Raw genomic sequence first — 18,207 nt, 5'->3', positions numbered from 1 at the left:
ATTAGATTAGATTCAAATGTATTGTCATCACATAGCACACTACCTATAGTGGAATAGCCTGTATCATATTCCATTATACCATCTTATTCTTGTTAGTTGTGCGCTCTGCCCACAACCACACACACACACACACACACACGCACACACACACACACACACACACACACACACACACACACACACACACACACACACACACACACACACACACACACACACACACACACACACACACACACACACACACACACACACACACACACACACACAGCTGAACTTGAGCCATACTCTGTATTGTACCCATTCTGCAATCGGTTATTAAAGTTAATTAAAACACAGTGCAACTAGGTATGAAATCGCCAACGCACCACTGACCACGCCCCCAAATGTGTCCCCTCCACCATTGAAAACAAAATACGCCCTTGGTTCTATCATCTATGTCTCTCTCTCTCTCTCTCTCTCTCTCCTCTCTCTCTCTCTCTCTCTCTCTCTCTCTCTCTCTCTCTCTTTCTCTCTCTCAGGGCATCTCTTGTTTTGCAGCTGTAACCTCTCTGTTGTGTTTCTCCTCTCCTTCTCACCAGGGCCCGAAGGCTGCAACCTGTTTATTTAATCACCTCCCCCAGGAGTTTGGAGAAGCAGAGCTCATGCAAATGTTCCTACCTTTCGGTAACGTCATCTCCGCCAAAGTGTTTGTGGATCGAGCAACAATCAGAGCAAGTGTTTCGGTGAGTCAAAAGAAAAGTCAAGTGTGTGGGGGGGGGGGGGGGGGGGGGGGGCGGTTGGGGATGGGAACGTATAACGGTGGCTGTGTTTGGCAATGTCCTTTGCATTCTCTAATTAATGTTTGCTTTTCCTTTTATTCATGTGTCTATCCTAATCAAGTTGCAATTAACATTTTAAAAGTGGTGTTACGTGCCACTGAGCATGGAAGGGTGGGGTGCAGGGTGCGAACGTGATTGTGCTGCATTCACCCGAGTTATAAACTCACTGACGTATCTTGTGAGATGAGTGGGGCTCAGATAGGAGGCGTGGGTCGATGGTTTTGTCTACTCACCTGTAGTATGTCTTTTATTTGGAAACATTCCACAGGCCAAGTCTACGAGCCTTCGCGATCTCTCATGAAACATTCATCTGGCTAATTGACCCAGACATCTTCTCGTTGTGTGATTTTCCAGTTTACTCCTTCTGTACCTACAAATTCATCATCCTCACTATCAGAACATATAATCAACATCCGTCATTCTCTTCCCCTCCCCCTCCTCCTCCTTGTCCCACCAAGAAGCAGCCTAGTGTAGACACCATCATTGTCTAGCCGGGCCACCCAGCACCCCCCTCCTACACAGAACACAGCTCACAGCGGAGAGGGGGGGGGGGGGGGGGGAGGGCAGGTAGATCATTGGTCCTAAAGAGATAATAATAGACTTGTGTGGGCCTTGTTGTTGATTCAGTTGGACAGCAGTACCCAGGGGACAGACTCAGAGAGAGAGAGGGGGAGGGGGCGGACTCCAATGCTGGACTAGCAGTACATAATCTTATGAGCCTTTGTGCTCTGGAAGCACATCCCTCTCGCTATCACTTCCTGTCCAGTCAGCACATGGGGGTTGGTTCGTGTGGGAGGTGCGGGTGGCGGTGACCCCATCGTTTCTCATTGGCTTATTTTTCCAGGCTATTAATTAAGCTTGGCTGAAAAACAATAATTAACCTGTGAATATTTTCCCACATCTCTATTATCTCTCTTTTCTCTTTCTCCCTCCTTCCTTTATATAGTGGGAGCCTCGGGGCTCATGTGTGAGACATTAACAAATTAGACAGAAGAGGTTGTGCATTAAGGGAACTAAGTCATTAGAGGTCCCTGTAGGAACTTGGGACGCTTTGTCTTTAAAAAACGTATTTTCAGAAAATTCGCCTGAAAAAGTACATACCCAAGTAAATGGAAGATTGCTCCACTTCTAAAAGGTTCATTTGCATGTTCTTGGTATCGAGGGACATCCATTGACCTCAGGGAATGTATTCCCAGTGTCAGAAATATTGTGTATGTTATTATGCTTGAGTAAATTGTAATGAACCAAAGGAGAATATCAATTATTATAAAATAAATATATATTTTCCATATTTGACAGTGAAGTGCCACTGAGTTCATTCAGCACGCAAATGAATAAAGGGCATATGATTTACAGGGGTTTTTGTAGATACAGTACTGAATTCTACCATCCGGACACATGCAATTTGAAATATGAATATAGAATATAGAATATCAGGCCTATAAATGACCTTATTATGGCCAAGTCATACATCTATGGATCGGGTAAATCTGGATTTAGTACCACCAGGCACCCGTAACAGGGCAGCAAAGACCATGAATGAAATCTACTTTAAGTACAGTTACTTGTTTATAACGTAAATAGATCCGCCATTTTTCATCAGATTTATTTTCTTTCTAGACCTTCACAGAAAAGGAAAAGAAATAAACTACGTTCTATTTTATGGCAATAACGTTCAGGTGTGTTCGACCCGTGAGATATAATCACAAGAATAACGTCAGAATTTTTCGCTAATAATATTTCCAACAGCTTTGACAGAGGCTGGTGTGAACTGGGTAGTGTAGTTTTAACAATAAACAATAAAGTGGGTAGTGTAGTTTTATTACATTTTGAAAGGCCTGGGTCTTCTCTCTCTTAGGACTACAACGTTTTCATGACGTGTTATTCCCTCACGTCTAATTCATCCGGTTTCCCCCGGGATGCGCAGAGATATTTATAAACTAATATTTCACTATAACACTTAAAATCACTGGTAAACAAACGTAGTGCTGAAAATATACACTTTGACTGCTGTTTTGATAGGGTTAGGGCCTTTACTCTTGGCTACATTTGAAAAATAAATGCAACATTAATTAATACAGACTGCCATGTGAAGATACAGTATGAATACAAATCAGTGGAGGCTGCTGACCAAATTCTTAGGTGAAGCACAAATTATTATATTATATTATATTATATATTAAATTATATTTTTGAAACATCCCCCACTGTGTGTCAGTGGTCAGTGGACACAGATGAAAACATATTAACATTAGGTGACAGCGGACCTGACCAGATGAAAACATATTAGGTGACAGCGCACCTGACCAGATGAAATCATAATAGGTGACAGCGCACCTGACCAGATGAAATCATATTAGGTGACAGCGCACCTGACCAGATCAAAACATATTAGGTGACAGCGCACCTGATCAGATCAAAACATATTAGGTGACAGCGCACCTGATCAGATCAAAACATATTAGGTGACAGCGCACCTGACCAGATCAAAACATATTAGGTGAAGGTGACAAGGAAGCCACAGACTCATACCCCCCCGACACTCAACTAACCGCCTCGGACAGTCCTTCATACCAGTGGCCATCAGGCTCCACAACAGTGGGCAGGGACTGCTGCCAGACATTGACCTAGAACTAATAGGAACCCAAGTAGGACAATAACACTACCTTATGCATACTGCACCTTATGTGGATACTGTGATACTGTGAATAATGAATAATGTATATTTCAGTTAGTTAGATAGTAAATTATAACACTACCTTATGCATACTGCACCTTATGTGACACTGTGAAAATATATTTCAGTTAGTTAGATAGTAAATTATATTGACCTATTTGTTTACACTGCTTGTGTTGTTTTTACTACCTGTACCCCCCCCCCCCCCCCCTTCCCCCATGCTGCTATGATGCCTGAATTTCCCCAAGGGGATCAATAAAGGAATATCTTATCTTATCTTAAAAGGAAAGATGAAATTACCTACCTGTGTTCCATCCTATAGAGGCAAATGGGATCCAATGTAATAAAACTATGTCAACCAACGAACTAGATTCCTGTACCGGATCTCCTCTCTGGTAAACAAGAATACCTTGAAGACTCTAACAGGAGCACTCATTCAAGGGTACTACGACTATGCTTGCACCTCAAAGGCACTAAAAACAAGATTACAAACATCACAAAACAAACTGGTCAGACTACTGCTTGACCTTACTCCTAAAACCCACCTCACCCCTGCCCACTTTGACAACCTAGGATGGCTTAGAGTAGACGATAGAGTACAGCAACTTGCAATGGGCCTGGTCTACAAGATACACTACACCACTAAGTTACCCATGTGCATGTCGAAATACTTCCCAAAGGTCAGTGAATACCATGACCACAACACCAGAGGGAGTTCCTCAAATCATGTTCAACCCGGATAAAATAATTTAAAAGGTAAAAAAAAAAAAAAAAATTAATAAAAGAAAAATCCTCATAACTTAGAAATTAGATTGCATAGGTCTATGAATCGATATCGCGATTCTGTTTTGATTAATTGCCCAGCCCTACAGTGTGTACAGTAAGTTAGCTTGGTGATCATCATTGTGATGTAGGCTAAGCTGGCTAGCTACTGTTAGCATACAAGCTTTTACAAATACTGTAGCCTACTTACTTTTTCATCCACAACTTTTTTTCTGATCCAGATGCATAAGTCCACTTCTTCATGTTGCTCAGTTGCTGGTTTATACTTCGGTCCTAATGTTGGCGCAACGTTTAATTTAGCCTGTGTTGTTATAGCTGTACACAGCTTACTAAACTACTAGCTTGCTATGTTTCACACAGTCAAAACGGGTCCAGCTGCAGGTTCGGAGGTTAGGTTTAGCTCGGGCCAATCTCAAGTTTCTCAAGTTTCTTTATTAGTTGTCATACAGAAGTACAGAATACTTTTATACAAAATGCTTCTTTCTGTTACATTTTTTTATAAAAGTATTCTGTACTTCTGTATGACAACTAATAAAGAAACTTGAGAAACTTGAGATTGGTCCGAGCTAAACCTAACCTCCGAACCTGCAGCTGGACCCGTTTTGACTGTGCGATGCAGCAATCTCTGATTGGATTTTCAAGGCTGCCAATCATTCATCCTCCGTGTATTATTGGCAGTGATGGGAATAACGGCGCTATAAGTAACTTCGTTACAAACGGCGTTCGTTTTTTCAGTAACGAGTAATCTAACGGATTACTTTTCCAATATTAATAACGTCGTTACTGTTACTACAAAAAAATGCGGCGCGTTACTATGAATGAACCTGTTTCTTTCATCAGACATATCTCTGCGCCGAGAGGCAATAATAATGTTCTTCCTTGTTTAGTGGACAGTGCGCGAGCCAAGCATACATGCTGACGATTGGCTGAGGTTGAATGCAATGTCATGGTAAGCCAATCAGAGGTGGAGGTGGGCGGGTGTCTAAAGCATCCAGAGTCTGACACACAGCGCGACAAGACAAGCGATCACTGATCAGTCAGCATGAGACCGCGGTCCGTGACCGTGTAGTGTACGTTTTGAGCTCAAAAACAAATCCAACGAACAACACAAGCGACTCAGTCAACATGAGACCGCGGGTCCATGAGCGTTTTGTGTTCACTCTTTGCAGCGCAGGGCACTGAGTCTGAGTGGCCCTACTGCAGTGCTGACAGCCTTATCAACAGTGCTGCACTTCCTGGTTTAATAGCACAGGCTTCAGGTGCTCAGAGATATATATATATCTCTGTATGTCATGCTGCATGCATGTCTTAAATGTCATGATTAGATTAGTTTAGATGATTCGATTAGATTCTTATATCTGTATGTTGTGTCATTGATTGATTGATTGAAAAGTTTATTAACAGATTGCAGAATGGGTACAGTACAGTACAGCTCAATACATACAATTGTTAAGGGGATGCAGACCAGAGAAAGACTTTCGTCATAAATGTCATGAATTGAAAATGGGGGACCCTGATGTAAACAAGACGAAACTCTTTCTCTGGTCTGCATCCCCTTAACAATTGTGTGTATTGAGCCGTACTGTATTGTACCCATTCTGCAATCTGTTAATTAAAATGTTCAATCAATCAGTATATATTTGTTATTTATTTTTGGTATAGTGCTTAACAAGCATAATTTTGAGGGGCAATACATATCAAAAGTTCCAAAACATCTATTCTGATTGTATTTGTATGATCCACTATATAAACATAGTAATTATAATATCTACATAGCCTACATGGCATTTGATTGGAGGCTAGTCTCACTTTGTCCCACAGCAACATTCAAACAGTTTAGATTTGTGTATGTTGTTTATGTAAAAAAAAATCTTGAAAGTAACGCAATAGTTACTTTCTGAAGTAACTAGTTACTTCTATAATTTGTAACTGAGTAAGTAATTTAGTTACTTTTTGGAAGAAGTAACTAGTAACTGTAACTAGTTACTTTTTTAAAGTAACTTGCCCAACACTGATTATTGGATTGTCAAGGCTGTCAATCATTTAATTCAATGGCAAGAGTTTAACTGCACAGGCCGTGCTTAGATGACATTAATGAATGAATGAATGAATGACCTTTATTTATATAGCACCCTTCACAGCACGAATGCACAGGGTGCTTTACACTACAGGTTAATATAAAAACACAATAAAAACTAAATCAGAAATAAATGACAATAGACAAACAGCAGTTAAAAACAGTGAAACCAGATAGAAAAAGTAGAATAAAATAATTTGGATAAAATCATGAGTCACTAATTAAAACAACACTATAGAACAGTGAGGACAAGAAAAAGGCGCCTATGTGTGATCAAAAGCCTGCCTGAACAAATGTGTTTTTAGTTGTTTTTTAAAAGAGTTCTCAGAGGGGGCAGTTCGCAGGTCCAGGGGGAGAGCGTTCCAGAGCCTTGGTGCTGTCACCTCGAAGGCTCGATCACCCCTTGTTTTTAGCCTGGTCCTGGGGATCACTAGGAGGTGCTGATCGGCAGATCTGAGTGAGCGGGTGTTGGTGTAGGGATGGATGAGTTCCGTGATGTAGATAGGGGCCTGACCGTGAAGTGCTCTGAAAGTGAAAGTGAGGACTTTGAAGTGAATTCTATAGTGTACCTATTTTGATTGGCTATTATTTATTATTTATTTAAACCTGGTCAACCTGTGCAGTTAAACTGCACGAATAATTACTGGAGGCATTACTGCAGTGCAGGCCTGCTCAGAGCTGTCAATTTTGGCCATTTTTGAAGAAGAAAAAAATTCACTGGATTTTTTTTACAGAGGAACACATTTATAATAAAAAAAAATAATAATAACAATAATAATAATAATAATAATAATAATAATAATAATAATAATAATAATAATAATAATAATAATAATAATAATAATAATAATAATAATAATAATAATAATAATAATAATAATAATAATAATAATAATAATAATAATAATAATAATAATAATAATAAAAAATATATATATAGGTATATGTAAATTAATAATAATTATGAATTATGAGTGAATTTGTGTTTCACGTGTTGTCATAGAGAAACCTCCACTGATACAAATACCCTGGGACAAGTCTACACGTTCACTAACACATACACAAATATCGCTTTATGATTTTATTTTTTTTTGGTCAGTAATGGTTCATATTTTGCACTGCCGTATCGTTTGAGCAGGCGCCAATACATAATGAAAACATCAGCCCCAAAAAGCACACTAAACCCTGTATGGCAGGAAGTTTAGCAGCATGTTTAATTGTCAGTGTTAATTAGTGTCAGAGGTGAGAGAGGGAGATGGATCCGTCACATTAGAACTTTGTGACTATCAGCCTACACTGTAAAAGAAGAAGACTGTAAAAAGACGGTAAATGTCTGGCAGCAACGGTTGCCAAATACTTACAGTAAATTACAGTAAAATCAAACACATTTACAGATTACAACCTTTATTTAATGGTTAATATTTTGATAAAAGGTAATTGACTGTATTTGTATGGCATTTACACTTAAAGTAGAAAAACAAAAGTAAACTGTAAAATAATACAGTGAATTTCCCGTGAAAAAACGTCATTTCTTTTACAGTGTAAGATACAGTGTCCTTGGAGCTGTGTTCTTTTCCTGTGTTTTTATTGTTTTTACAGAACACTGAGAAAATCTTAACCTCTTAACACATTGGACGCCAGACCCGACATAAGTCGTGTTAACTCGCCGAATGTTGGGCGCCAAACCCGAGAAAAGTCGGGTTTTTATCGTTATTTCTTTTATTCGATATTTCACTTCATAATTCATCCATCCAGCCTGATGTTATCATTGCGAATGGGTCTGAGATCGCAAATGTCCAATACCGCCGCCTAACGCCTTGCGGACGCTATTGCACTCCATTTGAAACGATGTGGCTTTGTGTCTGGGCCGAGCTGCGGCATGCGGCCAGGGTCTCAATACTCGGGCAAGAGAAACGGTTATGGGGTGTAATGATGCATCGATTAATCGAAATGCATCGATTCTAATGTGACGATTCAACTGCATCGATTTGAAAATATTAGAAATCGATTATAATCGAAATGAAGCACAAAAAAAATAATTATGTTTTAAATTTTTTTTAAATTTTTTTATTTACCTATAGTCCATTCATGCTGAGTGAATCAGTTCCCCCAGCCACATTTGTGTATTCAATTTTTTTTGGGGAATTAACTGATAGAAAATGTATCGAAAATTAATCTAATCTAATCTAATCGAATCGTATCGTGGTCAAATGAAGAGATGCATTGAATCGTTGCCTTAATAATCGCAATCGGAATTAATCGTTGTGAGGTTGCATCGTTACACCCCTAGTTATAACGGATGCATCGATGAGGGTCACCCCCCCCCCCCCTTCATGTTCAATGCTGGATTACGCTGGAAACACGATCGCGATCAGTACTTGGAATGGCGATCAGATAATTGGATTATTCTTTTTGCAGTACATCATAGACAAGGTAAGGGATATATGTTATCAATCTTGCGTTGATCTGATCATTATTTCCCCGTGATCGGAACATGTCTGTAATGTACTGTGTAACGTATTCCGTTGGTGGCGATCGAAGCATAGAAACCACCCGCCCCCCCCCCCCACCCTTTCATGCATGCATGATGAAACATAATACCGATAATCTAGCGTTGATTTTAGATTGATTATTGATCCAGGCGAGGAATGGCACGATTTATAATGAAATGCAGTAAAACGCTGTTTGGCGGCATTTCCTGGGATTACACAGAATTACTCTAAAACTATACTCATATTCACCACGGTATAAAACGGAAATGTACGGATGAAAAAATTATCTGTTTTTGGGATGTTGACCGGAAGAAACTCACTGACAATCGACTATGTTATTCGATCCATAGCTATAATATTTAATATAGTTTTAGCACTGCAGACACCGGCATTTATCCCCATTGAACAAAGCGCTGGCACACACGGCCATAAACCCACAGCGACCTCTGGCGCTGAACCTGTTAAGCTTGGAGACCTATTTTCTGAAAAATCCGCCTAAAATACATACCTAAGTAAATGGAAGATTGCTCCACTTCTACAAGGTCCATTTGCATGTTCTTGGTATCTAGGGACATCTATGGACCTCAGTGAATGTATTTCCAGTGTCAGAAATATTGTGTATATTACTAGGCTTGCTTAAATTGTGATGAAACAAAGGAGAATATGAATTATGATTTTTGATTGCATCTTTGACAGTGAATAACACCATGCAAAAAATGATCAGACATAAGAAACTGCCACTGAGCTCATTCAGTACCTTCTTGAGATCACGTGTACAAAAAATCGAATTAATAAAGGGAAGATGATTAAACAGAAGGTTTTGTAGATACAGTACTGAATTCTGCGATCCGGACCCATGCAATTTGAAATATTATTATAAAATATAGAATATTAGGCCTATAAATTACCTTATTATAGCCAACTTGCACACTATGGATCGGGCCAAATCTACTCTTTCCAATGGCAGAGTTCAATTTGGATTGAGTATCACCAGGCGTGCATGAAGAACAGAGAATGAAATCTACTCTATGTACAGTAGGTTGTTTATTCTTGCGACAGCTCCGCTATTTTTAAACTGATTTCAAATCAGATGGTTGCTAAATGTTCACAATAGGGGAGACAAACTAACTGCGCTCCAATATATGCCAATAACGTTCAGTTTTGTGGTAATCCCTGATTAATAAGAAAAATAAAAAAAATGCATACACTAGTCATTTGCTTGAAGGCAGCTAGAAGCCGTTGGGAAGTGTAGTTTTAAAAAATTACAAAAACTAAAATCTCACTAATAACTAGGGGTGTAACGGTATGTGTATTCGTCCCGCGAATTTACGGTACAGGCTTGACGGTGCGGTACGTGCAGCCATATGAAGAATTCGTCTCATACCACTAGGTGAAACTAGGGTTGCACATTTTACAAATCTATGCTCAATATCTTTACTTTACTCTACACTGGCTTACATTGATCTTTAACATTGAATATTACGCTTGTATTGCCAAATTTAGATGAGGAATAAAACGTTGAAGCTTGTAAATGCACGCACGATGACAAGCACAGAACAAATAAACAATGTGCACTGACCCTCTGCACTGCAGGCTGTTTCTACCCTCCCCCCCTCCCCTGCCTTACTACAGGTGTCGGGTGTCCCTAAAACAAAACTATGAATTAATTATATCATGTTTGTAACACAGCAGGGTCATTACAATTTTACAGTTTTCTTTAGTTTTCTTGTTCGCCCAATAATGTTAACCAATGGAAAGACACACACACAGACACACACCAAGTTGGTGTGTCACCAACACACACGCCAACCTTCTCCGCGGACATTCTCTCAAAGCTGATAAAAAAAAGAGCAATACCCTACATACTTTTCCGGACTGATCATCTGAGCTCCTCTCCAGTTGAACTGCTACTGTGTTTAAATCCAAAATATTGATAAATCCTCTGCCATTGTTGTGTAACACTAACATGTAGATCTGTTCTCTAGTCTTCAGTCTCGGCTTCACGTGCAGTTCTATGTCGTTAATGGCTTGCTCAGCACCTGTCTGCACTGTACTTCACTTCGTGTACGAGCACTGAATAAAAAATTCCACCATGTACCTTTACATCCCAACATCCGTCTGACCACACCCCCTTCCGCTTACCTTCATAAGCAGGTGTGTGGTCACCTACTCGCCTCCTTCTTCACTTTCACCACAAGGAAGTGCCTTCGGTAGATCCCCACTTGACGAGGTTATTAGCTGAAGAAAGTTGAGACGTGTTTACATTGTGCTTATTTTTTTCTTCTCTCATAAATATTCGATAGAAAAATCTAAGTCATAATGTCTACTTCGGAGAGTCGCAGAGCCACTCTCCACCAGCGGTTCTCCATTTCCGCCTCCGTCGTGCGTTCTGGTGCGGGGCTGTTGCCTCTCTCGTGGTTGACAGCCACGCCCGGTAGGCGTCCGATGGGTAGTTTGCCTCTCCAATGAGCTGGTGCACCGGTGCTGTCGCCTCTGCGATGGCCTGGTCATGGCTCTGGTTCCTCTGCTTCCGGGGAATCGTCCGCTGTTGAGCGGCCGGTTCTTTTGGTTCCAGAGGATTTGAGACGCAAACTTTTTGCGTCTGCTCGCTCCCGTCGCAAGATGGTGGCTTGCAGACGCGAACGGCCTGGGTTTGGTGAATTGCTGGAGCCCAGTGAGGATGCGTCGGTCTCTACCTGCCCGATGGAAACAGAGGACTACATGGTAGAGGCAGACGGGTTCTTATTTGAAGGCCCGGTGGAGACATGTATCCCGCCCGTCCAGGTAACACTGGAGGGGGGTGAAATGTCTCCTTGGGGCGCCTTGTTTGAAGACGTCGGGGAAGACCCTTTGACTTGTCGGCAGGATGCCCTACTATCAGCCACATCGGAATGTGGCTCCTTGACCAGTCGTAGCCTGCTGCATGTGAGGGATGCGGGCTCGGTGGAGGAAAGTCTGCAGGGGGAACTGCAGGCTTTGTTTCCCGAGCTTATGGCGGTGGCGGCCATTGCAAACGGCGTGCCGCTGCCGCAGCCACTGCCTGTTCCTGTCCCTGATGATCTAATAGGTCATCTCTGGCAGCGTCGCCCGGTGAGAGGGGTGGACGTTGTCTACCCATTTTTCCCCTCAATGGGGGCCTATGTTCGTCGGGGGCCAGGTGGTGTCCCACATCATTGGCCTCACCCCTGCCTACGTACAAGTTACGTGGGTGGCGGGTTTGGTCGAAGGTATGAGAGAGGGCGTGCCACGGCTTGATAGGCCGATAGCCGCTCTCCTCTGTCCGGAGGTGGTGTGGGAGCCGTTACGCAAGCCGGTTCCTCAAGGAAAATCGGCGAGGCGGTTGGCTTATTGGAGCGACCAGTCATTCATCTCTGGAACACAATCTCTGGCTGCCGCGTCTAACGTCGCGCAGCTGGCAAGATTCATATCCGGGATATTGACGGGCGGCATGGAGCTGAGTGATGTCCAACATGACCAGCTCACCCAGGCGGCAGGAGCTTTCCTGCATCTGACTCAGCTGCAGGCCATAGCCGCTGGGAAAGTGCGAGCCCTGGCGACTCTAACCCAGCGCCACCTTTGGCTAGAGCAGGCCCAGGTCCTCTTCTAACGGCCTCATTTTCCCCCTCCCGACATCGCTGGTGGAGTCAGACGGCTGCCACGTCGTCGAGCTTCCTCCGCCATGACTGCTGCTACTACCACCGCCACTGCTGGCCCTTCGAAGAAGGCCAGGAGGAGAGAGGGCGCCGCCGCTGCAGCCGGCCCATCTGCGCCTGGAGGAGACGGTAGGGATCGCCGTGACCAGCCGCCGATTGTCTACCGTCCCTCCGGGGCTTCCCAGGGTGGCAAATCCCGAGCGGCTCGAGGCGGCAGGCGCCGCTAGGCCCAGTGACTTTTTTCCCCTGTGGTCCCCTCTGTTAATCCCCTCCCCGGCCTCTCATATATTTTTGTTCGACAATAAAAAGGGTGAAGGGTTGCCCTGACTCTGCTCCTATTAAAAACAGGCGTTGATTGTTGGGTTTCCCCCCGTCATAGCATACGTCACTACGCACGTTGCTGTTGACGATGGCTTCCGTGAGTTAGATCTTTACGTACAATCTGTTGTTGTCAAAGTGTCGGGATAGAGCGTAGGACTTACGGGTTCACTACGCTCGATTTTATGTGTAACTTGAGTCAGTTGGTCACATGACTCGAAGTTACCATGGCTTTTTCATTCTACGACTCACGTGGGAAGGCTCTCTGGGGAATTTCAGTCTAAAGTCCTCTGTGATAGGGGTGACTGGATGTAAAAATATAAACAGTTTTTACCCTCGGCTGTGTCAAATGGGATTCATGTCTGTTGGTGCTTCCTTCTTTTTAAATAAAAGAGTTGGAGTATAGGAAGCACCACACCCCTCTTGTCGTTTCCCCTAGGCGCCTTGGGGATTCACTGAAAGGTCTAAATAGCCTGTTCATTGATGTGGTTGTGTCCCGACGCACGCATAGTGCTAGCTCGGGGTGTTCTGTTAAGAATCATGCGGGTAGCTAGTACGCCTTGGTTGCTTGTGGTTAAAACAGCGTTTTTATAAAGCAACTGGGATGGAGGTTTTGTCCTCTTCCGACAACCTGTTACTGGTTCTCGACGGATTCTCGTTCATATCTGGGGGATGATAACGGAATGGATCTGAACATATGTAGAGGGGTCTCACGCCCTTGGGGTGGGCCACCGAGCGCGGTTCACACCGGCCCGTCTGGGTGGCGCCCTCTTTTCATGTTTTAGATCAACACGCATATCTGCCCCTTCTCCTGGAGTAGGCATGTCGGCATGGTTAGGGCACGGGACTGGTTCTGGTCACGCTGGTCCAGGTCAGTCCCCCTAAGGGACTTGGGCTTTTTTCCAGGGGGAAAAAAGGCCGGGTCGGCCCGGGGCGTCACAAGGTTAGGCGTTGTAGAGACCCTTGTTGGGTACTTTGTACCTGGCACTATCATAAGGGGCTGGTTCTCTTTTTCGCACCTCTCTCCCGCATGGCGGGGAGGGGGCTGTTGGGGTGGTCTTCTGGACCTCCTCTAGTAACCCTGTGTGCTTCCCGGGCCGCCGGGCCCGGTCCGAAGTAAAGTTTTGTTGATACCGTAGACCTGGGATAACCCCTTATTTTTCTTGAGGGGTTATAGGAACAACCACCGCATCTGGTAACGACAGGGTGGTTGATTCCCTGGTGTGTTGGAGCAGAGTCGACTCCCGGGTTACCCGGTTGAGTGTGCCCCTGCACGTTCATGACGTCTGCCAATCATGTCAGCCTTCTCTGCCTCGACCCTTCTGGGTGGGTTTTTTTTAATGGAGGCTTCGTCATGGTGATCAACAACGCCAGCATCCGCCCCTTCCGCCGGGAGGGCTGTTTCCAGCTGAATCCTTTGGCACCTGTCTCGTCCGCAGTGCTCCAGGCTCAGGTTACAGCCTGTTGCCTGGTTTCCCCGGTACGCTGCCTGCTTCCGTTGGTTAACCTTTTGAGTGCTTACGGCCATGCTGACTGCCTGTTCTGCACGGTCAGTATGCCAGGCGGTGTGCTATTGGGGGGAAAAGGCCCGCTCTTGGAGGGGCCTTATCCGAATACGCTGGCGATGTGGGGGGCGGTGTCACTAAGTGACCACCTGGTGGGGTCTTGATGCCTGGCGTCATTGACCTCTCCGGGCCCCCTTTTCCAGAGGATCCAGTCCCTTCAGTGGGTCTGGGTCTTCCTTCGCGCTCCGCTGCTACGGCCTTGCCACGGGGTTGGGTTTGCTCTTGACCCCATGTTTTTTGGGGGCAGTAACAAGGTTGTTCCCTCGTTCGTTCCTGGGTGGCATGTGGGTTGTGCGTGTGTGTAGTCGTGGGGTCAAGCCACGGTCTGCTCACCCTGTGCGTTGGGTTGCTTGAGTGCCTCTTCGCACGGTTGGATCCGTCGCCCTCCCGTGAACCTCCAATAGGGGGGGTATCCTCCATTAGGGAGGGTCGGGGGGGCTCGGTCCTCCCCGGTCTGATGGTTGTGGGGGGCCTCAGCAAGGTACATTGGTCGGGCTATGGCTCCCGCTCAGCCCCTGTTGCAGACAGGTGCTGAGCAAGCCATTAACGACATAGAACGAAGGGTTATGTATATAACCCAGTTTTATGAGTTAATGGTGCGTTCAGCACCTGGACGCCGCTGCGGCCCTTGATCTCGCCTTGTGGTGAAAGTTTGGGAAGGAGGCGAGTAGGTGACCACACACCTGCTTATGAAGGTAAGCGGAAGGGGGTGTGGTCAGACGGATGTTGGGATGTAAAGGTACATGGTGGAATTTTTTATTCAGTGCTCGTGCACGAAGTGAAGTACAGTGCAGACAGGTGCTGAGCGCACCATTTAACTCATAGAACTGGGTTATATACATAACCCTTCGTTAAATCCTCTCTACAAGTGAAACTTAACAAGCCTAAGTTGTTAAGGGGGCAGTAGGCAATTAATTTACTCAGTGGAAGCCTGAACACAGAATGACACCAGTATCACTGACTACCACGGCAAGCCTATAGAAAATTATTATATTTAATAATTATAATTATAATAATAATTATAAATATATAATAATAATTATAAATATTTTTTCTCCTGTTGTACCCAACTCGTACCGAACCATGACCAAAATACCGCAGTACGTAACGAACTGTGGCTTCTGTGTACCGTTACACCCCTACTAATAACACTTTAACCTATTGGTAAACAAACTTATTGCTGAAAATATACACTATGACTGCTGTTGTGACATGGTTAGGATGTTTACTCTTGAATACGTTTAAAAAGAGAGACTGATGTATGACGTGATGTCATTTGCGGTCCGGTACCGGTACCGGACCGCACGGGCGGAAGAGGTTAAATAATATGCCTTGTGCCTTTTCTGCAAGAACCCTCCCTCTTGAAACGAGTCATTCAGGAGATAATCTTGGGAAGGTGTATCACCATTACTTTTGCATATTTTTTTTAAAGAAGGTAAACAAAGCTAAAAAGCGTAAGTAATCTAAAAAAGTAAGCTATGCTCGAGACATGGTCAGGAGTAATGTAAAATATGTGTTGATTGATTGATTGATTGATTGATTGAAAATTGTATTAACAGATTGCAGAATGGGTACAATACAGTACAGCTCAATACATACAATTGTTAAGGGGATGCAGACCAGAGAAAGACTTTCTTCTTGTTTACATCAGGGTCCCCCATTTTCAATTCACCATAAATTGAATACTCATTAAGTTAAGCTGTAGCCCTATTTTCAGAAAGCTCACCTAAAGGTACATGCCTAAGTAAATGGAAGATTGCTCCACTTCTACAAGGTCAATTTGCATGTTCTTGGTGTCTAGGAACATCTAGGGACATGGATGGGGGTATGTATTTCCAGTGTCAGAAATATTGTGTCTGTTACTGTTACCTGTTACCTATCCACTTCATGCCTAGTGGCACATAAGGCCTTCACAGAGCGTTTCCACTTCTCTCGGTCAGCTGCCATTGTTCTTGCTTCAGGACATGAGCCATGAGTGTCTGTTACTAGGCTTGAGTAAATTGTAATGAAAAAGGGGAGAATATAAATTATGATTTATTTTTGCATCTGTGCCGGTGAATAACACCATGAAAACATTGAGGTCCTTCAGATTTCGCTCACTGAGCTCATTCAGCACCTTCTTGAGATCAAGTGTAAAAGAAAATCTAAGCAAATGAATAAAGAGAAGATGACTAAACAGAAGGATTTGTAGATACAGTAATAAATGATAATCGATTTTAATTATGAATTCATATTTGACCTTGAACTTGACCTTGACCTTATTATGGCCAAATCATACATCTATGGATAGGGAAAAGGCTCCTCTTTCCAATGGCAGGGTTGAATCTGGATTTAGTAATTTCCTTGCGGTTTTACGATAAAAGAGATATAATTTGCATTTTTTCGATAAATTCTTATTTCCGATAAATCGTATAAAACATCGGTAAAAATGAAAATATACACTTTGACTACTGTTTTGATAGGGTTATGGTATTTACTCTTGGCTACAAAAAAATTGTAATAAAAAAAACATAATCCCCTTAACATCCCTCATGAGGACTATTCGCGATGCCACTTTGCCGACCTCTAGCGGCTCGGGTGTGCATTTCTTTTAATACAATATATAGATAGCCCCATTTGTTGCCTGTCGATTGCCTTTTCAGGTGACAAAATCCGTTCAGCGGTTCTTGAGTTACAGTCAATAATTTGGCGATCTCGAAAATCTTTGCACAGGGTTGTAGCCAATGAGTGTGCCTTTCCAATGATACCCCATGATATGATAATTGGGGATCTAATACGGTCTCTATTGATCGATTTATGATAAAGAAAAGCAGGGTCGCTTAACAGGTTAAATAAAATACTTAAATTAAATTTAAAATACTTAAATTAAATACTCATTAGTGAATGGGCTAGAACTCATATTTAAACCGGTATGGTCTATTAAGTTGGGAGGAAGGGGTCACTATCATTTTGAACTCACCATGTCATTCTCTCACACACACACTTTAAATAGGAAAATAAATAGGAAAGTACTAATCTACTACATCAAAAAGGTACATAATGTACGTTATAATAGCCATAATTAATATATGTACCTATTGCATCGCAAATGTAACATGTGTATGCATTACAAATAATAAGTACATATATTTCGGGGGCCAGGGACTACAGCCCCCTCAGCATCGACGGGGCACCGGTCGAGAGACTCAGAAGGAGCTTCTATCCCCAGGCCATCAGGATGCTCAATGACAATAACACTATGTAACAAACCACCAAATACACTCACAGCACACACATCCACATGCACACGCTCACTTAAATAAACAACTCACTGTAGCACCCACTTTACCCACTTTAGACACTTTAACACACTTTATATTTATATTTATTGGTAAAGAGATTTGCACTACAACTCATACCTCATACCTCATTGCACCTTACCTTACCCTAAGTTGTACTTTCTGCATTGTACTTTATATTGTATTTTAACTCGGTTACAAAAAAAATTCTACCCCGAATCCGGCTGTCAGCGTTGCCTCCGGCTTGGGCCGGCCGTCATACTGACTCAATTGGCAGAGTCAGCGGGAGGGGAGTCGATGGGTGGTAATCTGGTCGTTGTAAACAGCGACTCCTACAGGTCGGTCAGGGTGCCTGCACAGCAAGGACAGGAGATGTCCCACACGTTACACCTCACCAATGAGAGTCCGCGCTGGCAGGTGAAAAAAGAAGTGGCTGGCTGACTCTGCATGTATCGGAGGGGACATGCGATAGATTCTTCAACCCTGCCTACGACCGACCAGTGGGGGGCACATGCGAGCAACGATCAAGACAGGGGAGGGGTA

The 18,207-nt window shown here is 43.3% G+C and overlaps 1 pseudogene across 1 annotated transcript in view; it reads left to right on the top strand.

Annotated features, from left to right (window-relative positions):
* Window positions 1–18,207, top strand: part of LOC311246864 (CUGBP Elav-like family member 6) — a 353,825-nt pseudogene that overhangs the window by 330,760 nt on the left and 4,858 nt on the right. The window contains exon 5 of the transcript in view: window positions 582–725. The product of the transcript in view is annotated as a CUGBP Elav-like family member 6 (transcript). The remainder of the gene's footprint in view (window positions 1–581; window positions 726–18,207) is intronic.

Source organism: Notolepis coatsorum (assembly GCF_963971535.1).
Source record: "Notolepis coatsorum genome assembly, chromosome: 20".
Taxonomy (NCBI): Eukaryota; Metazoa; Chordata; class Actinopteri; order Aulopiformes; family Paralepididae; genus Notolepis; species Notolepis coatsorum.
The sequence above is the reverse complement of the archived record's forward strand: the minus strand, read 5'-3'. Positions and strand labels throughout refer to the sequence as shown.